This window comes from Pteronotus mesoamericanus, unplaced genomic scaffold (assembly GCF_021234165.1).
Source record: "Pteronotus mesoamericanus isolate MK-2021 breed Mesoamerican mustached bat unplaced genomic scaffold, CSHL_Meso_final scaffold_85, whole genome shotgun sequence".
Classification (NCBI taxonomy): domain Eukaryota; kingdom Metazoa; phylum Chordata; class Mammalia; order Chiroptera; family Mormoopidae; genus Pteronotus; species Pteronotus mesoamericanus.
The window spans coordinates 46,148,942-46,170,868 of NW_026555329.1; the positions used below are offsets into that span (position 1 = coordinate 46,148,942).

A 21,927-nucleotide genomic window follows, 5' to 3' on the forward strand; every position below is an offset into this window, starting at 1 on the left:
TAAGCCCTTAACACATGTTAGCGTAGGTAGCTAGATATTAATAAATGAGAAGGGCACATAGGAACCAGACATTTAGAAGCCTAATCAACTAGGAAGCTGAATCCCACAATAAACCTGATTAAGTCTGGATTACAGCTTCAGACACCCCAGGGAATTGCAGCATTGCCCCACCAAGAGGATGGACACCCTTCCCTCTACTATGTAAGTAGGAAAAGCTGGCTCTCCAATTTCCCCAAGGTTACAACCAGTCAACTTGCTCAGATTAAAGGGGGTGAGAGCAGAATAAATAATAAAGGGAAAATTCTCTGCTGGGCACATATGCAGTAGAAGCCAAGATGGCGCAGGAGGAGATCCTTCTACTTTGAGGCATGGACATCTGGAGCCAACATGGTGACTCAGAGAGGCCTGTTTAGCCTTGGAAAAGGAATAATTGGATAAGGGACACAGAACTCCGAAATTATGAAATGAATTGGTTAGCGGGAGGGCCCAACACTAGCCTGAGAAGGATTGGGAATATGATTCAAGTTTAACAAAGCTTGCTCACTCGCTTGCTTGCTTTCTCTCTCAGTAACATGGGCTCACCATGTTAGTTTGTTCATCCACGCATTCCCTCTCTATAGCAGCCACATGACACTAACAGCTGCGGGCTCCAAGTGCAGGCTCAAAGCCCAGGCTCCAGGCATGAGCCTGAGTATGGCAACCTAGAGCCAGTCAGAATGCAGCTGAGAAGAGAGACTTAGCCAGACACGGACAGAGACGGAGCTGCACTATGCTTTGACATGGTACATAATTCCTGGATACTGGCCCTATCTCTGGGCCTGATGAAGACAAGAATGGACTTTTTCCAGTGGAATGGACAGAGAAGATATACTGGAAATCTGAGGGCAGCTTTCCATTTCTATTCCAATAAACCTTGGCACTATACCTTATCTATCCTCCCATGTGTGAATCCCCAGAAATGCTTATCTAAGGACTCCATGAAAGGACCCCAATTCCACCAGCAATAACATTAGCTCATTTGAATTTTCCAACACCCCGAAAAGGTAGATACCCTTATTATCCTCATTTTATAGGTGAGAAAGCAGATACTCAGAATCCTATATGTCTTTACCCAAAGTGATGGAGCCAATATGAGCACAAGGACAGCTGGTGCAAAGTCCTCATGTCCACTTCAATTCCACCTCTGCCTCCCAAATGAACTGAAAGGGCACACTCCTAATGCAAGCAAACAAGCTAAGAATAAACACAGCAGGAAATATATGCAACCCATATGGAGACATTAAAAGTAAAAAATTTTCTGACAATCACAAAAAAGATCCCATCTGACTACTTATACCATATTTCAGAATAGGCAAATTATACTTTATAAAAATGTTAATTAGCCCCAAAACAGCAAATAGATTTAATGTAATTCCAATCACAACCTACAGAGAAATTATTACTTTTGTATACGTTTTGCTTTCCTTGAAGGAGGCTAAGTTAAATAATGAGATTCTAAAGTTCCTCCAGAAAAAAAAGAAGTGAATATCCAGCCAAACAATTTTAATACAGGATTAAACCATCTTTTAAGATACTAGTCATTGTCATCTACAAGCTTTGGTCAGTGCAGTTCCTCATTCCTAGAAGCAATTTCCTAATAAGAATTCTGTGTACACCTTTGGTAACCCCTAAATTCTAAGTTAAAGTACCCACAACACCAAGAACAAATAGGTGAACATACAAAAGAAAATAAGCTAAAATTTTAAACAGCTAAGTTGTGAAAATGATGAAACTTTAATATCTACTTATTGGTCTTCAAACTTTATAGTTATAGACTCTTTATCATTAAAAGTTAAAAAAGAGAAGAGAATGACAAATGTTTAAAAAAAACACCTAATTTAAAAATTACCTTTAAAAAAGACATCTTATAAAGATTGCATGTCATACATGCAGAGTGTTTAATCTGGAAAAGCAAGCCTCAGGAAAAAATCCCAAAGTTGTATTAAAATATAAGAGAACACCAAGACACCTTCTTTATTCTGTGCCATCTCTGCAGGTAACTATACCAGGCCATGCTTACAGTCCCCCCTCCAGGGCCACTGCTCCACCAGGCTTTCCCCCCACAATCCAAGCACCACCAACAGCGAGCCTCTTTTGCTGTAACTTCTCTACCATATAGCATCAAATTCTCAGGAACAGTTTTCTCTAGTTGCATATAAACTGGCCGTGGGGATGAGCAGACCTCTCCTCCCCAGCTCCCCCCACCTTAGGCCTTTGAGGACCACCCATCCAGGAGCAAGAGCTAGAGGGCCCAGAAAGACTTGTTGATTCATAGAACCAAGTCAGCTTTGTTGCTCTAAGCAAGTTTAAGGTTTCAAAAGATGGGAAAACAGCCACATCAAAAAGGTGAAGATTTTTTGACTTGGTTCCAGCCTTTTTAAGTGTTATGTTTCTAAATAAAGTAAATGGATACTCTAGAGAAATAGTTAAAGAAAGGTCACAGATCAGAGAGAGACTTGATAAATCAAATAAACAGTGAGGCCAGCACAGGAAAGCAGAGAGTACACTACAGACCTCTTGCTTTTTTATTTTTCCATTAAGGAGCTATTCTTATAAACAATGAGCCCATTCAAAAGGGTTTTTTTTCTTTTTTTTGTTTGTTTGTTTGTTCATTTGTTTTTTAATCCCTGGAGGAACTTTCTATCTCCTGGACCCACAGTGCTGCTCACCCTTTCCTCCTGCCAGCAACCCTCCCTACCCCATTTCCCCCACGCCCCCATGAGCAGCATCCTGCTCTGATTTGGATAGAAACACCTTTGATCAGTACTTCAGGAGAAGAAGAAAAAGAAAAAAAAAAACCTCCTGATTCCAATTACTCAGGAATTCTATTGGTAGTAACAGGTGAGTGAAAAGTAAAGACCTCACACAGAACTAATTTCCTCTGGGCCCCCGATCCACCAAAGGCCAGGTTTCTGAAAATAGGTATGTGTTTGGATGGCTAGACACACACGTCCTTTTTAACTTTTTTATTTTTAAACTTTTATTTATTATTAATTTATTACTAGGTATTATAATAAAAATGATATGATAGTTATCAATGTTATGTACAACCTAGATTTAAGCAATGTTAACATGTTCTCATATTTGCTTCAGATAGTTTTAAGGAAATAAAACAGAGCTAAAGTCTCCCAACCCCTGCCTCTGAAAGAGTTATTCTGCCTCACATTCTGGACTAAAATAATTGTCTGACCAGATGTTACAAAAATGGTCATGGTTACATGAGGTCTCCTGAAGATTCACTCCACATTTACAGAATGTTCTTGCTCCACATGACCTTCATGAAGCCTACAGTGATATTTCTAAGGAAATCAGTCAAGATGGTAAAGACAGACTATAGGTGGGAACACAGTAGAGTGATTCAGTAAATATAGGAATAGTTTCCAAAATATATGGCACAAATTATCTAGTCCATAAATTAAATAGAACCCACCACAAACTGAAGATAATCTATAGAACTCTATCCTCTAATGGAGTGAAAATGCTCCTAAATCTCTCCAGGTATAGCTTAAGGTCATTTTCAGACCTATTCATTCATTCTACATGTACTTATTGAGTCCCATAATGTGCTGGCCTCTGTTCTAAGCAGAGGTACAGGGTGAAGGAGACCAGAGAAGCTCTTAATTCTCAGATCCTGGTGAAGAGACAGAAAGTAAACATGCAAACATAAAGGAAAATAACTTCATAGAATGACTAGTTCTTTGGAGAAAAAAAATAAAGAAAAATGTAATAGGAAATGCAGGGTAAGGGCAGGGAGGAAGGAAGGCCTCAGAGAGGAGAGCAGGTGATAAGACTGGACCACTGGAAGCAGGCACACACACACAGGTCAGGACCAAGCCCACTTGGCTGAGATTTCTGCCAATTCCATTATCTGTCTGAGGAGCTGCCCTGAGACATCAGTTGCAGAGCCAATCCTGGGGTGCTAACTCAGGGATGTAGGAGGATTACATTACTGACTCACAGGCCAGGACAAGTTTTTGTTTGTTCTTCAAAGATCCTCTACCTCATCTCAGAGTGGTTTGTCAAAACTTGGAATCATGGCCTTCTAGGCAAATGAATGTGGTCTCTTTAACAATATCAAGATTGTAGAACTTCCCTCTTTAAAAATCAGTACCTCCCTCTAAATCTAACTTTGAGACCCCCTTAAGACATACATACACGCACACATCCCATACACAGATTAATTCTGCGTAGTAAACCTTAGACCATGATAGTTGAAAAACAATCTGATGAAATGCAACCAATGGTATCAAAATGTACAGTTTAAAATTCTCAAATCTCCTTCACAGTTTTTGTTGTTGTTGTTGTTGTTGTTGTTTAACTAAGGAAAAGAATGGGGACAATCTCATCACCTTTCTCCCCTAAATTTACTATACATGGAGTCAATAAAGCAATTGGTCAATAACAAAAAAAAAACAAAATAATACACTGCAAATACAAGGAACAGAGTTAGAAAACAACCAATGAGACATGTAAAAGGCAGCAGTCCTTTGAAAATATACAACTTGGCCCTGGCTGTGTGGCTCAGTTGAAGCATCGTCCTGTGTGCGCACGCACACACACAAAAAGAGTTGTGGGTTTGACAACCAGTCAGGGCACATACCTACACTGCAGTTTGGATCCCCAGTCAGGGTGTATACAGGAAACAAACAACTGATGTTTCTTTCTCACATAGATGTTTCTCACCCTCCCCTCCTCTCTCTCTAAAATCAATAAACATATCCTCAGGTGAGGATTAAAAAAAAAAAGAAAATGTACAATGTACAACTTGATCCAAATGTTAGATGTGGTTTTCACTATTCACCACAAAGGTAGGTTACAAACATTTCTAAAATTTCTGAAAATGATTTTCAGGCAACTAGCCTGTTTTGGGGAAGATGAAAATTTTCTATTGTTGAAATACAGACATTAGTATGCAAGATAAATAAGCAAGAAGCAAGATATCTAATTCTAATAAGTTTACAGAAAGCACATTAAAAGTACATTGGAATTACGACTTTTCTCAGTACACACAAGCAGAGTCTAGGCAGACAACTACTGCTCCCCTCCCTTCAAGTTCACTGTCTCACCAAACAGGTCATAGGGCCAGCCAAGCAGGTGAGGCCCACTGTGCTTCTCCTCCTGACATCTCAGTGAGTTTTGTTCCTAGAGTCACAATTTCACAAGAGTTTTTCTGTGTGATGGCTGTTACTAAAAAACAGAATAAAGGTGAATAAAAGACTGTGTGTATGTGTGTATGTGCCCTCCTTTTACCTGACCCTGAAACTCAACAATACAGTGAGCACTGTGAAGCTGAGGTAAAGAAGAAATGTAATAAGGCTAAATATAGAGAGGCCTATACTTAGGCCAAAAAAATAATACTAAAGTCATTTTCAGGACAGAGTGGCAGATATATGACTTAGCAGTAGAAATGGAGAAATACCTAGGCATGCAGTTTTACCTCATGAAGAGTGACCAGCTATGATTTCTGGCTGCCCAAATCCTACTTCAATCTCATGCAATAACAGGAGCGGCACTCTACCATTCTACCATTCTACCCTGCTACGTATTTTCACACTGAGATGTGTGTCCAGGCCCAGGTGGATGGACAGTGAACACTCAAAGACATCCCAGATAAGAAATAAACTAAAAGGAAGGAAGGCCTTGGGGCCATATTCTTCAAATATTCACAGGTATATAGGAAAAAAAATTAGCTCTATGTTGTATGGCTCCAGAAGGTCAGAGAATCAACCATCCTTCCTACATCCATGATTTAAAGTACTTCTGAAGGCAATGGGCTTGCGGAGGGTGTAGATAATGTTGAAATTATGGGGAGGGTATGGGCAACCTGGCAAAGGGTTCCTTTCATCCTTAGAAGTGACTGTAGCAGTATTATTCAGGGCTCTTACTGACAGATTTGTACATTTAAAAAGGAGGGACTCCAAAATCTACAGACTTCCCACCTCTAGGAGGTGTTGGTTCTATAAAGATCCCTCCATCTTGTGGGAGATAGGGTATGGTGAGTATATATGTATATTAGTGCTCTTAACCACTAAAAAAATATTCCTCTAGCAAAAACAGTAAGAGAAGGGAGGAGCATGGAAAGGGAGGAGATGGACTAACGTATGTTTTTTTAATGCTGGTAAAAACAATGATAATGAATCTAAGATATGCAGCTGTACTCATTAGAACCTGCTCTCCAAAGACCCATTTCAAACATAAGTGCTGTACTCGTACCCCATCTCATCTTACTGGGGCAATGACTCCTTACTTATCTGGGGAAAGGGGAGAGGACATGTGGAAGGGGCAGAAGCTTCTGGGGGCATCTAGGCCTTTCCCAGTCAGGGAGGCAGATACCATATATGGTCATAGCCTAAGCACCATTTGTGTTAATGCCCACCCCCAGCAAGGCCCTGGTACGTACAGCTGATGGGCTATCATTTCAGCATCTGCCTGCCTCATTGGGAGGGCCACATCTTCACATATCAGAATAAGCACAATGAACTGGGGAACAGAAAGGAGTGGAAAAACCTCTAACTCAAAATCAGCTATGTCCCAAGAAGCTTCGTTCCAAAAAGATTTTAAGTCAGCCCTTCACTAACCCTACCTTTGCACCTGCAACATTTGTTTCTGAAAATTGCTAGCCAATTAAAAAATATTAGTTGCATTTGTTTTTTTTAATAATTTGTCTCCATTTAAGGAGGTGTGCTGGATATGAAAAATGATGCTGACAGACTGATGAATTCTATAAGTTTAAAATAAGGATGGCAAGAACTATTTTTTTGTGTCTGAAAGAATGTGTCTAGTACTGCACCAGCTGGGCAGGCCATTTTGGTTGTAAGAAGTTCAGGCTTTTAGTCTTGCTCTGGTTTCCTCATGACTTCTTGGACATTGTGGGCAAATATCAATATAGCAGACTCTCATTCATTTCAGACTTTTCAGAAAAAAAAAGTCGCTATTTAATAACCTGGATTAGTTCAGGATGAAGACACAAGGAGAGACTCAAATGCATGAATACATGAACCATTCCTAGGATAGAAGGGCTCCCTGGTCTACACACTCTAGGATTTGAAGATAACAAAAAGCATTTTAGAATTAACTAATATTAGTTAAATAATAAGTGTTCAAAATTTGCTGGACAGTTGACAGAATCCATACATGAGGTAGAAGCTGTCATTGCCACAGATACATGACAGGGGAAGTTCCTCATTCTGGCAAAGCTTGGCCATCAGCAATACAACATGTTATGGCTGTCGTATACTGAGTGTTTTTTCCCTTAAAAGTATCTCCAGATACTCTCATTTGTATTTCAAAGTAGTCCTTTTTCAGTTTGCTGTGTTGAGATGAAATCATATGTTTAACTTTTCCATCCAATGGCAAAAAGAACACAGATTTTAGAGAGGAACAACATGTATGCTGTGTGCAGACACAAAAACAGAAAGACACATGCTCAAGCATTTATACAAATACATATATATAGGGAAATTCATAGTGGCTGGCAACTCAACTTTACCCAATAGAAATGATGATTTCTCACATACAGCAACAGCTGCCAATGCTTAATCATTGATTCAAGACACAAAAATGAATAAAGATTATATACATATATATATATAATGTATTTTAAAAAGACAGAAAAATGTAATACCACCCCTTCCATGGCCCCACTCCCTCCTATCTGCTCTGACTGTAAGGAGGCCCAGAGCCAGGAGAGCAGGAGCCTGGGGCAGTCCTGCTTCGGGTTCTAGCTATGGGACTAGAAAAGCCCCATCTCTGAGCCTCAGTTTCCTTATCTATAATATGGGTTCTTTAGCACAGATGACCCCATTCAGTTCTGGCAGGCTGTGATTTGTGGTGAACAGAATGACATATCAGAATAAGCATGATGAATTTCTCTGAAAGACCCGATGTGAATTCTGGGTCACGGGAACAGTGAACAACCATAAGGCAAAGGCTGAGAGCACCTCTCAACCAAAACAGCTCTTTCTTTAGCTCCTAAAGCCCTTTCCCAAACTTCCAAGCTGTACACAAGAAGCTCTCTTTTTGGTTTAGTAAGACAGTCATGCCTACTAAATTCAAAACCACTGAACCTAATTTCATCAAAGAAAAACAAAGATGCCTTAATGCTCATCCTCATGTACCTCTTAAGCTATTTTTCAGGAAGCAATTTCTAGGACTTCATATGTGTGTCTGTCCTTACATCAAAATCCTGAAAGCTGTCACACCATCATCATTAACATAAGAAAAGAAGAAGAAAACTAGGAACCATAAAATTGTCTAGTTGGTCCTGCAGGCTGCACAGGGCAAGTGGTCATACAGTGCTGAGGATGCCTGAGGTGCTATGGGTCTTCCAGCACTTCTGAGGGTTTCCATGTCTCCTTTTTCCCTCCTCAATGCCTCCATTCTCCCAGCTCCAAGTCAACCTTCCTGCTGTGCCAAAGGTATTTTTTAAGTAGAGAACATACTGTCACTACCCTCTTTCTACTCACCTTGATGATGAAGCCTTCATTTTTTATTTACTTATTTTTGGAGAGAGGGAAAGGAGGGAGAGAGATGGAGAGAAACATCAATATGTGGTTGCCTCTCACATGCCCCCTACCAGGAACCTGGCCTGCAACCCAGGCATGGGCTGAACCAGAGACTATTTGGTTTGCAGGCCAGCACTCAATCCACTGAGCCATACCAGCCAGGGCTTTTTTTATTTATTTTATTTTTTTCATTTCAAAGAGAAAAGGAGAGAGAGAAACATCAATGTGAGAGAAACACTGACCAGTTTTCTCTCACATGCACTCCGACCAAGGACTGAACCCACAACCTAGGTATGTGCCCTGACCAGGGATCAAACCCATGATCTTTTGGTTTATGGGACAATGTTTCAATAAACTGAGCCACACTGGCCAGGGCTAAGCCCTAACTCTAGATTTATATTCATATGCCTCTACCATATGGTCCCAATATGACTTCCCCGTCACATTTTCAATCACAGCCCTCCCTATTCGTAACCCATGCCTATCCCATAAGCCACCTACATTAATTGATATCACTTCCCCAAATCACCAAGAATGTCCCTACATCCAAGTCTCTGCTTAAGCTGCTCCCTCTACCTGGAATGTTTTACTCCTTTATTTATTCACCAGCACCTAGTCCCAACTTCTGTAGGCTCTTCCTTAAACATTTACATTTAAAAGATCTAACTCAGGTGTTACCTCTTCCAGGAGACTTGCCTGGATATTGTGTAGGTTATCATTTATACTGCACCTAATAAGTGTACTATAATTTGGTTGTTTACTTATCCACTTGTAAGAATTTTTTTAAGGTTTTTATTTATTTATTCCTAGAGAGGGAAAGGGGGGGGAGAAAGAGAGAAACATCAATGTGCAAGACAAACATCGATCTGTTGCATCTCACACACACACCCCCCCCCCCCCGGGTACCTGGCCCACAACCCAGGCATGTGCCCTGACCAGGAATGGAATCAGTGACCTTTTGGTTCCCAGGCAGGCGCTCAATCCACTGAGCCACACCAGCCAGGGCCACTTCTAAGAATCTTGAAAGCAGACATCATATTTATTAATTTTCAGAATTCAGGTACAGTGACATTTAGCAGAGCCTCAAGTAGTATTTGTTTACTATGAGCAACACATCAGTAAAAAGAACCTTAGATTCTAATGGCATGGACTTGAATGCAAAGGAGTTGGGAAAACATAATGATTTCAAGTTTTCTATATATTCTTTTCCTGCATTTTGTCCCCCCATCTTCACCTTAGCTTTATTCCATTTGAGTATGCTTAAGAAAAAATGAAAAGGTTCTTATTAGACATAAATCCCCCGGGCAGGGTCTAGACATGAAAAGTTCTATTGTATGTACAATTTCCCTGAGACACTCCTGTGGGAAAAGAAGGATGTTCGAATTTCTCTGTGGGCTGGCAAATGTTCTGTACTTACTGGCATTGCTCTGGTGAATGTGTATCTCCCCAGACAAAAGGCCAGCAAAATACTGCATGATCTGAAATTGGGAAAACAAACAAATGTCTCTCAATTATTTCCAAAGGCTTTAGGCAGCAGGTTGTGGGCATAATTTCAAGTGCGTGAAGTTGAAGCTTAAAAAACTAATGGAATTAGACCTTTGATAGCAACACTTCTATCTTCAAAGAGATGTATATTCTGCTACTAGGGATTCTTAAAGATGTTTGTGATTCTTTTCTCTTTATAAGTTCTGCTTTATACACATGAATTACTGCAACATGTCACACACAGAACCAACACAGTATCCTTCTCAGACATCTCCCTTTGATTTGGCCAAGACCAGAGAATCAAGTTAAATCCAGTACTCCCAAGTCAACTAATGTTACCCCAAGTTAAGGTAACTTGAGATCAAAAATAAGAGTGTCAGTATTCCTTTGACCACTTCTGTTGTCATCGGTGGTCTCCCAATAACAACAATAAATAAAGGAACAAATAACAAAGAGCCTTAAATAACTCCTAATTCCTGACCCTTGCATTTTGATTATTTCAGTAGAAAAAGTCACCACGAATACAGAGGGCAGCTGCCGGAACTTGATAAAACTGCAGCCTGATAAAAATGCAGCCTGATGCAGAGAAACCAGAGCAGAGTATTTTTCCAGAGAAAATACAAGTGGTATTTACATTAACCCAAGTACTTATCGATGTACCTGAAACTTTCAATTCAAGACAGATGAGACAAAAGTGAAACTAAATTGCTTCCAGAACATGTTAATGTATGAAAGGTAAAAGTAAGCAAACACCTGTTAGATCTTTCCAACTGTTATTTCCTACATAGTTTCTTATAAGTGACAGAGTTAAAGGGGGAAAAAAAAACTGAAGATGAATGCAGGACGCTGAAGTGAGTGTGCATTAGTGTATGCTTTGATGAATGCCTGGGAAGAGAGTAACCTTGCAAGAATGTGGCAGAAAACAATTGAGACTGTTTGTTACAGCCAATGTAATTAAAATACAGCCTGGATAAGCTGGCTGAATATAATTTCAAGTGAAATTCCAAAGGGGCATCTTTTAATCATGACATATTTCAGAGAATAATGTAAATGACATTAAGATAACCACCGCCCAGATTTAACACATTAAATTTTGCCATATTTCTCTTTTAAAGGGGTGATTTGGGTATATTTGAACCCTCCTGTATCTTATTCCTTTTTTATTCTCTCCCAGAGGTAACCACCACTGCTGAAAGCAATTGCATCCACCCATGTTTTTATATTTTTACTACATGTGTATGAATTCATAAACAACAGAATTCCAGGAAGATGTTCCTAAAGTTCATCTAAAAGACAGAAACTGAAAAAGAGCCAAGAAGTATTTAAAAAGAAAAAAATAATAAATGATAATGTGCACCATCAGATAAGATGTGTATGTTAAAACATCTGATATAAGATGGTACTGGCTAAAGAACAGACAGGGCAATAGAATAAAATGGTTCAGAAAAAGAAGCTAGAAAATATATTATGGCAGGGAAGTGTTAGATATAGGTATTTTTTTAGGTGTTCTGATGTGGGAGGGAGGGGCAAGGATCCCACACATAATTATCTGTAAGTTAGCAGGGTACATGAGAATTTAATATCATCCTGACACTATCTACCCAGAGATAGCATCAGGTTCCACAGGTTAAGGATTCAGACACCAATGGCAAGTCCAGGCTTTTACCTATACTAGAGGTTCCCAAAATTCCCATCCTTGGGATCAACTAATTTGCTAGGGTGGCTCATAGAAGTTAGAGAAACATTTTACTTACTGCAACTGAGGAAGTCAAATGGAAGAGATGCATGGGATAAGATATGGGTAAAGGGTACAGAGCTTCCATGCCCTCTCCAGGTGACTACTCTCACCACATCTCCACATGTTCACCAAACAGGAAGCTCTCTGAACCCTGTCCTTTTGGATTATAAGGAGACTTCATTGTAGAGGCATGACTGATCAAATCATTGGCCACTGGGGATTCATTCAACTTCCAGCCACCCCTCCTTCCCATCTCACCCCACCCCCCTCCTCCAGTCTGAGGTGGAACTGAAAGTTCTAACCCTTTAATTAAATGGTCAGCTCCACTAGCAACTAGCTCCCATCCTTAGGTGCCTTCCAAAAGTCACCTTAGTAATATAACAAAAGACCTTTATCACTCAACACTTAGGAAATTCCAAGGGTTTGGGGAGCTGTCAGTGAGAAACTATGAAGGAAGACCAAATATATATGAGAAAAACATTTTGGTCATCCAAATGACCAAATACATATATCTCATAAATCACAATATCACAGGTATCATTTCAAATCAGTGACAAAACAACTAATATACAATCATTTATCTCCAAAGAACCACACACTTTAAAAAGGAAACTTCAGGATCACCTTCTCCCTGGGTGAAATGCTAGAGGAAGTGCAGTTCCTTTCTGCTGTAGGCTGGACTGACTGCTGTTAAAATGGGCAAGTGTGTGAACCCTTGGAAGGTGGTACTGGTCCTAACCGATCACAACGCAGTCATCGTGAAGAACACTGATAATGGCAGCACCTCAAACCACCCTTACAGCCATGATCTGGTGCCTAGAAGTGACTCCTATCTCTGCAAGAAGAAAATTGCCAAGAGGTCAAAGATCAAGTCTTTTGTGAAAGTTTGTAACTACCATGACCTCATGCCAACAAGGTAGTCTGTGGATATCCCCTTGCACAAAACTGTCATTAAGAATGATGCCTTCAGAGATCCTGCTCTGAAACATAAGGCCCAAAGGGAGGCCAAATTTGAGTTCAAAAAGAGGTAGAAGATCAGCAAAAACAAATGGTTCTTTCAGAAGTTGTTATTTTAGATCTTTTTTGTCATTAAAAATAAAAAAAATATTTAAAAAAATAAAGATTTCAACAGAAATCCACACCTCACAAAGAAGTATGTCCAAATAATCAACAAACATCTAAAAAAATATAATTAACTCCCCTAGTCATCAGGGACAAATTAAAACCAGAATTAAATACAATTACACAGCCAACAGAAGGGCTAAAATAAAAAATACAGAGAAGACCTAGTGTTGGCAAGAATGAGGAACAATTCTCTACAACCACCTGGGAAAACTATTAAGTATCAGCGAAAGCTAAGTATATGCACCCACTATGATGCAGTCATTTTATTCTTCAGTATGTACCCAAAGAACTGTGTACACAGGTCCACCAAAAGACAGGTACCTAAGAGCCAATGTTCCTAACAGCCAAATACTGAAAACCACCCAAATGCCCATTAGTACTAAAATAAATGGGCCAAGACCATGGAAGACAAGGAGTAACATGAGAGGGCCTTTCTAGGGGCTGGTAGTGCTTTCTTCTTAATCAGCATGTTCACATGTTGTGTTCACTTTAGGAAAATTCATCAAGTTGATCATATTTGCCAAGTACACTTTTCTACCTGTGTATTATATTTCTATTAAAATTTCAAAAAATTAGGAGGTTTTCACCTATCATATTTTAAAATATTTCACACTAACATTGACAAGTCTCTGAAAATGAGCACTTGTGAATGTTGGATGGCTACATAAGTTGCTACATTTTTTAGAGCCAATTTGATAATATTACTTCAAGACACAAAGTGGTTTTGGGTTTTTTTGGATTTTCATCACATCCTTATTTACAATTTGGGGGGAAAAACATAAATGTCAAATGACAGGGGACTGGCTGAATAGATTACATCACCATTAAAGTTGGAGAAGAGTAGCACATGATATGGAAAATGTCCCAGCATATGGTTACGTGAACATGTAGTACATACCATAAAAAGGAAAAGAGAGCAGACTTCCAGTCCCTGCAAAGGGCTCAACTGAGAAGCAGATGGCTTATGATGGCTGAGGCAGGTACCAGCTAGGGTCTCTGTTCACCGAAGACAGTAGTTGAAGAGCCACACCCCTTGTGGAGCAAATGCTGTGTGCCCCACATTCTCTGTCCTGCCACTGTCACGGACATGAAGGCATGTCTGAAGTTGGACTGGCTACATTTCAAGGGTTCTAACAGCCACATGTTGCCAATGGCTACTGCACTGAACAATGCAGTGCTAGACAGGGGAGGCAAAAAAGAAATCAAGTAGATTCCACATCAAGTGGTAAAAGGTAAATCCCATCCAAGATGCCATATTGCATTTAGTTGTCTTGTCTGTCTGTCTGTCTCTCTCTCTCTCTCTTTTGAAATATAATTAACATATGAGGGAGAGAGAGAGGGAGGGAGGGAGGGAGGAAGGCAGGGAAAAAGTAGAAAAATGAAGAAAGAAAAAAAACTGAAAACATACCAAAATGTTAACAAAGCTTATTGCTGGGTAGTAAGATTCTAGGACATGTTCACATTTTTCTCTATGCATTTCTGAATTTCCCAATGAGCATGTATTCCCTTAAAAAATAAACAAAACAAAAGCTTAAGAGAGAGTACAGATGAGACAATATAGGTAGTTCTAAGGTTTCAGTCTATGGAGAGCAGACTGCCTAGCTGTTGGGTGAGTTAGAGGTACCCTTCATTCCTTGTGTTCCTTTAGGTTCCAGTTCCACTGAAACGCTTTCTAAATTGCATTATTTAAAAAATTTCTGTATAATGAACCACCTCATCTTCCTTAGAAGGCACAGCTTCTTCAAGGTGTCCTGGGAAGTGCAGCATTTTCTGAGTCTTCTGGCCCCTGGCTCTGTACCCTTTCCTTTGTATCTGAGTAGCAACTCTAACAAGGTTCCGCCTATAAATTCCATTCTCAAAAAATAATGACAAATATGGGTTATTTGAGAGGTTCAGTGTTTAGGAGCCTGGTAATCAAAGTTTATTGTACTCTTGGTTTTGTTTCTTTTTTCCACTCCAAAGAGTTTAAAGCAACTAAATTAGCATCAAAGAAATTTGCAAAGCTCTCAGTGAAGCTGTGATGAAATATAACTGCATCAAACCAGATGCCAAACAGAAAACAATGAAGAGCATTCTATGAGGGTTTTTAATTGAAAAGAGGGCCATGGACTGGGAAGAGTTAGTCACACAAATGTCAAAATGGCCCTAGTAGTTCCAATCACAGACTATGCCCATGTACTCCCAGAAGATAAGTGCAGGAAGTCAGGTCAGTAACAGGTGATATCCGGTCTAAATCAAGGACACACACATCTCAGATTTCAATGGATCTACTGTTTTCATGGCAACTACTCATAATTAATAGCAATTCAGTCAAAATTAGGCAAAAAAAATCTTCCTGCATTTCCACCTGAAATGGATAGCTATTGACTGCATTTCAAAATATCTGTGATGCTTTTGACTTTACAATGTAAAACCACATTTGACCTAAACAAAATCTTTAGTGGCCTTTAACCCAAGATAGACATGTACATGTGATTTATATAGATTAAAGAGAATTGTAGATTTCCCTTTCTAAACTAAGATTATATTAACTTAATCTTTCAAGCTCATCTTATGTACCTGACATCTTTCCTGTCATTTTATGTTCTTCTGAATTCATAGGGAACTTAAAGTGAATGTCATAGAAACTGAGTTTTTGAGGAGAAGAGCTCTTTAAATCAACTCAAGTGATATGCAAGTAGAATCTCTGGAATCCTTAATGTGCAGCCTCTCTCTATAAAGTAAACTGGGTAACATCTGTGGTTACCACATCACATTTTAAATGAGAAAGATTCAGTTTCATGATCCCTCTTCTCATGAATAATCATTACTTCAAAGAGCAATCCTAATCATTCAATCAATATTTTCTTGAAGAAAGTTAGAGCTCCAAAACCTACATAAAGACCAATAGCTCTGGCAAATACTAAATCATGACTCTAAGAACCTGAACAGCCCTGGCCTGGTAGCTCAGTTAGTGTCATCCCAGTATGCGCAGATTGCAGGTTTGATCCCCACTCAGGGCACATACAAGAAGCAACCAATGAATGTATAAATAAATGGAACAAACTGATCTTTCTTTCTCTTCCATCTCTTTTCCTCTCTCTTTCTCCCCCTCTCTAAAATCAAATTTAAAAAGAGAAAAGCACAGGGAAAAAACTTAAAGAAGAAAAAAGAACCTGAACAATGAGGTGATAGGCATATGTCTATAAAGTATTGCATAAAATAATTTCCAGGGGTTGGTCCATTTTCTAAACCTTGGGGGTTCCTGGATTGCTAATTAAACCCCCTTGATACATAAGATGTTTCATTCCTCTTAGTTGCCATGTTGGGCTTCAGGTAGCTGCCACCATGCTCAATGGTACTTGTTCCTAAACTGACAGTTTCTAGAAGGGAGGGGCAACTGAGGGAGAATTTGGGTGAAAAAAGGTGAAAGAATTAGGAAGTACAAATTGGCAGTGACAAAACAGTATTGGGGGTGTAAAATACAGCATGGAGAATAGTCAGTAACACTGTAATAACCATATATAATGCAAAATTAGTACTAGACCTATAGAGGGGATCACTTTGTAAGTTATATAAATGTCTAAGCACTATGAGGAATACATGAAACTAATAGAATACTGAATGTCAACTGTAATTGAAAAAAAAAATTTTTCAAATGGTACTTGTTCCTGATCTCACAGAGGCAGGAGCTAGACCTTCCTAAGGCTTGGAAACTAACATCATCTTTATGAGAAAAATTGTGTACAAAAATTTAACTTTTTTTTAAACACATATCTCTTACTTGAATTTAAAAATGAAAAACACTCTCCCCTAAATATTAAAACAAGGTACAAAATTATTACAAGCACTCATATGTAAGATTTGTACCTGTATCACTAGTTTGCCAGTATATTAGGAAGTTTCTGTATTTAAACAGTGACTTTCTCCCTGCCCCAAATTTACCTCTAGTAGTGTGAAGACCATTTATATAGTCTAGAATAGTGAAAAAAACAGTATTTTGGACCCTGGTCTCAGTTAACAAAACCACTTCTTAAAGTAAGAATGGATTTTTCTTTTCAACAACTTACTCCCAACTTTAAACTTTTTGAAAGAGTAATAAACAAAAGGCAGTCATTTTTAACTAAACTTTTCTTCCAAAAAACAAAAAGAAGGGGGAAGAGATTTGCAAATGACCTTCTTCTCTCCCTTTCCTTAGCATCTGTTGTTGTTGTAAAGCGAATCAAGATGTAGATCCTTTTCAGATAGCCAAATCAAAGTCTAGCAATAGGTAAATATTGGTCATGTTTCCCTTCAGTATAAAAAAAATAAAAAATTAAAAAAGGATTACTACCTCATGCTACACCAACACTAGCCACAAGCAACAATAGAAATTGTCCTGCTGCAAAAATGCACACTGCCTCTTTAACAGTATCCAGTCTTTTTAATCCTTGAATTCCCCAATTCTCAACCAATATATGTGCTATGTGTTTAGAGAATATATTTATAAGCATCACTTTTTTTTCAATTCACCCAGTTTTGGGGGTCAAACTTGTGGATGAAAACATTCTCAATTTGTGTGAAACTGATCAAAGAAAATGCTTTGAATTTATGTGAAAAAGTTTCCCATTAAGATGGTAGCTATTTTTTTCAAATATGATTCCTTTTAATTGTGGAAAAGAGCCCAAAGGCTTTGTCAAGGGGCACATGTTTCCTATAAATCAAAACATAAATAAATCTGAGGTTATTTCACTAGGCATACATATGGTTTCTGCTAAGTAAACTCTATTTATAAAACACTGTTAGCCTCCACCGGAACTGCTGTCAACATTTATAGGAGGGGAACTTTTCTACTGCTCTGAAACTTGCCAGCATTTGAAAATAAGCCTAGAACTATTTTTTTAAAGAGAGATTTGACTTTAACTTAATATGAAATGGGTCACTGTGTGTTAGTTTTTAAATGCTTGGAAGAAATCCTCAATTAAATATTAGAAAATGTTTTCCTTGCTAAAAGCTCCACTATTTCAACCAATGACATTGTTGTATTCTTTCTGGAAGTTCTATTTTAGTTGTAGGCAAGGGTCTGGGATTATTTTTCTTATCACTGACAATGGAACAAAAATATTCTGTGAAAGAGGAATCTTTGACATCCATTAAAGCTGAGTATTCTTAATTGCCTCACCATCTTCTTGTAAATGTTTATTTGCATGATCTCATCCCTTTGGATGCTTACTGAAGACTATAAACATATTTATCATTCCTGTTTAGAGGGCAGTTCTCAAAATGATGTTTTTTTGTGAAAGGAATTAGCTATAAGCAAGCATTAAGCAATAATCTTCGACAACCATCAGCAAACCATAAAAGGTAACAGTAACTGTAATAATAATTTACATTCTCCATTTCTTATTCAAGTTTTCTTTCTTGGGATACAGTGCCTTCCAAAACTGATTTTTTTCCCAATGCTTTTGCAATCAATCCCTACAGTCAAGAGGACTTCCAGAAAGAGACCTCTTGCTCTATCTTGCTTTTTATTATTCCCTTCCAAGGTGCATCTTCTCCAGCGGTATAATTTGTAAACTCTTGTTAAAAAATACATTTGCTTTTATTTTTGAATGGCAAAGGGAAAATGTTAAATAGTTCCATAAAAATAATTATAGCATTTTTAGGATTTCTAAATTTTAAGATGATTTAGAATTTTTAAATAGAATTTCAATAGAAATTGTCCTGCTGTAAAATAATTTAGGATTTTTAAAATCCTAAAATCCTAAATTTCCAAGGTAATATGACATTTAAATATATTTAATAACTACCTAATGCATAATTGCCGATATATGATTAAACTGCTTTGGAAACAATGTAAATGTTCTCACTTGCTGAATACTGTCCCAATGTCTATGTAGAATTCCTAAGTACTTAACCCAGTTTATATAGAGAATTCTATTTCTTTGCAGTATACTCAAAGGGAAAGGCTGCTTATAAAATGCAGGCATGGTTCCAATAAACTTAAAAATAGACACAGATCCAGAAGGAAAGTACAATTCCATATCATTCATTTTTGTAATTTTGTGGATTAAGAGCTAATTGCCCTAATGGTAGACACTAATGAATTTGAAATTATAAGAAAAGGCAGAATTCTCCAGAACTTCTGTTCCTAATCAATCACCAGAGATCAGTGATGACATTAGAACCTTTGATCACAGCTCCTCTTTAAAGCTTAGATGGGACTGGATTGATCCTTGCTGGCACTGAGAAAGGAGAAACACCTTAGGAATACAATTCACCATGAAACATGAGAAGTCATCAGCATTGCTTTTCCTCCTTGGAGGGGAACAGAGAGAGCATTCCAGAGAAGCCAACAACAAACAATAGAGCCACCGTGTTAAATCCAAACTCAATCTGGTCTTACTAGGATTCCCAGAGAACATTAAGAGAGAAATAGAAAATATGCTACTTTTCTTTCAGTTTGGTCTTCCTTACCCACTATACCTACCAGCGCAAGCCCCAGATCCCTTCACTATGGCGGGAAGGAGAGGATCTGTGCGTATTTTTTTTCCTATTCTCCCCATTACAAAGCACTTACACAGTTCAGAACTACCCCTTCTATTTCTGATTCACTTAATGAGTTTTTACTAAAAATGCTACATGGTCAAAAAAGATAGTCTTTGAATATAATGTTGGCTTTGATCATTTTAAAACACTTAGCAATCACTCAGAATGTTCTGATCTGAAGTGGTCACTTTGGGAATGAAGTTTTAATTGACCTTTATTACTTTAGTTCCATTGGTATTTGGGGTTTTCCCCTCCTTATTTGTAATATGAATCTAAATGCGCTTTGTGAACACTGGTGAAACTTAGTTTATTATCTTCCTCATCAGGTGATCAATGATTTCATTAATAAGACAGATAACAAAACTGTCATATCATCGGCACTGTTATGAAAGATGATCCTAGCTTCCTGCTCCATTTTCCAAGGTCCAGGGTTCTCTGTGGCAGCTCTGAGTCCATTCAATATTTTCCACAGACAGAGAAAAGTGAAAATCCATTTTGAAACCAATTTCAATTAGGATCCAGAAGCTGTTATCACAGGTGTCGCAGAATGGGTCCGTAAGTGGAAATGTCGCCTATCCATTCTGAAATGAAACCTTATCAGGGGCTACAAAGATGGCTGGGGACAGCCTATCTGTAAATTACTTTTCGTCCTGTGTTAACTCAACCTTAGTCCTGTCATATGGAATTCTTTCCATCCACTAGTAATAATCTAATGACTAACTAGACACAGTGCCCATACAGCTTTCAGCTGGACAGGACTGTCCCCTTAAACATGGATACAAATGCAAACACACTCGGGCCAGCCGGTGAGCAAAGGGACATGCATGCTTTAAATGATAGAACTAAAAGTTTATTATGAGAAATAAAAGAAGCTTGTCTCCACCCATTGCATTCCTGGTGATTTTTCAATTGCAAACTCTAAGGCCCGGTTATTTCATTAATGCAGCACCCAAGTCGTGAGGCTTTTCTCTCACATCTTTCAGGCTCCTTTTTAGCAAATTATCCCATGACGACGGATTTATTCAGTCAAAGACCTCGGACTTTGAGAGGCAACAAAAGAATCAAGAGACTTTCTGGTCCACCTGCCTGGCGAATGATGAGGCAGGGAAAGTCTCCCCCAGAGAAACCAATCAAACCATTGTGTGGCACAGTCAGACCTTTTCAACTGTCAAGCCAGAGAGCACGGGAAGAGATGAAAGAACATGGGATGAAGCTACCATTTACGGAACCATGTGGGAATGGTCTCCTAAGATTTAATAATTGGGATGGAACTCAACTTTCTAGCACTAAAGGGAGGGGGGAGAAAAAAAGAGACCAAGAAGAGAGGAGTCAAAAAAAAGGGGGGGGGCGGGGGGGGGGAGGAAGGTGAGAAAGGAAAACACAGCAGCCTAAAACAGCAGCTAAAGTCAGACTAGGAATAACTTTTATATAAAAATGTCCCTTACCTGAGATGAAGTCCTATCTATAAAAATAAAGGAGAAAAGAATAGTATTACAAAAAAAGGAAGGGAGGGAGGAAGGGAGGTTAGGGAAAAACTGAGAGAGAAAGAGAGAAGGAAAGAAAGGAAGGATAGGAAGGAGGGAGAGAGAGGGAAGGAGGGAGGGAGGGAGAAAGATTTAAAGCCTTAATATTTTTCTTCGAGGTTAGAGCTGCATTAAATGTTCTGATTCTAACCATCTTGTGCAGTTAATTCATAGTAGCAAAACAACAGCAACAAAAAAGCCCTCATTAATATCACTTTCTTGTAGTTTTAAGAATAAAATGGCACTTTAAATTGGACTAAAGGAAACAATACATTGATTGGACACAAAAAAGACTCAGTCTGGCACAGACACTAGGTTATATATTTATGTGCAGCATTCAGGTACATTTTAGTTCTACTACAATGCAATGGAACTATTTAAATAAAAGAAGTAATAGTAATTCTGCTAATAGGACTAAAAAATCGTGAATTTAAAAAAAAAACACGAAATAAAGTCAAATACAGTCAGATACTAATTGCAGTTCTAAGGCTTCCTAATATTACTAATGATTCATACTCTACTTATTACAATACTGAGTTTAAAAAATAAGCAGTTGTTGAAATTCTGGGGTTGATGGTGCTATACTCTTTGATTGTGGTGGTGGTTACACGATTTCATGGATTTGTCAAAACTCATAGAAGTATATACCAAAAAGAGTAAATTAAGTTGTTTGTAATTTTTTTAAGTAAAAATTACAACTGATATATTTGGAAAGATTTCCATGTAAACAAGGTGAGGTTTTGCTTTCTTCATCAATCACCGCCTTCTTCTCTGCCTGAGACCCTCAATGTTTCCTAGTGCTCAGCTGTGCATCCTCTAACAGTCCAGGCTGTGATCTTCCCGCAAAAGCAAGTTCTCTCCCCCTCCCCCTGCCACCTTGGGGCTCAAAGTGGTACAAGGATGGAAGGCCACAGAGCTACCTCCCCAGAGGGAGACTATCCTCCCACAAGCATCCTTTTGCCCCCGAGCTTCCACTCTTCAGTTGCTATTTCTGATTCTGACTAGT

General features: G+C 38.6%; 1 protein-coding gene and 1 pseudogene across 1 annotated transcript in view; one reads left to right on the forward strand and one right to left on the reverse strand.

Annotated features, from left to right (window-relative positions):
- The window catches only part of GLI3 (GLI family zinc finger 3), a 290,930-nt gene that overhangs the window by 245,046 nt on the left and 23,957 nt on the right, over positions 1 to 21,927 (reverse strand). The gene's annotated exons all lie outside the window — the stretch shown is intronic.
- On the forward strand, positions 12,462 to 12,842 carry LOC129063323 (60S ribosomal protein L27-like; annotated as a pseudogene).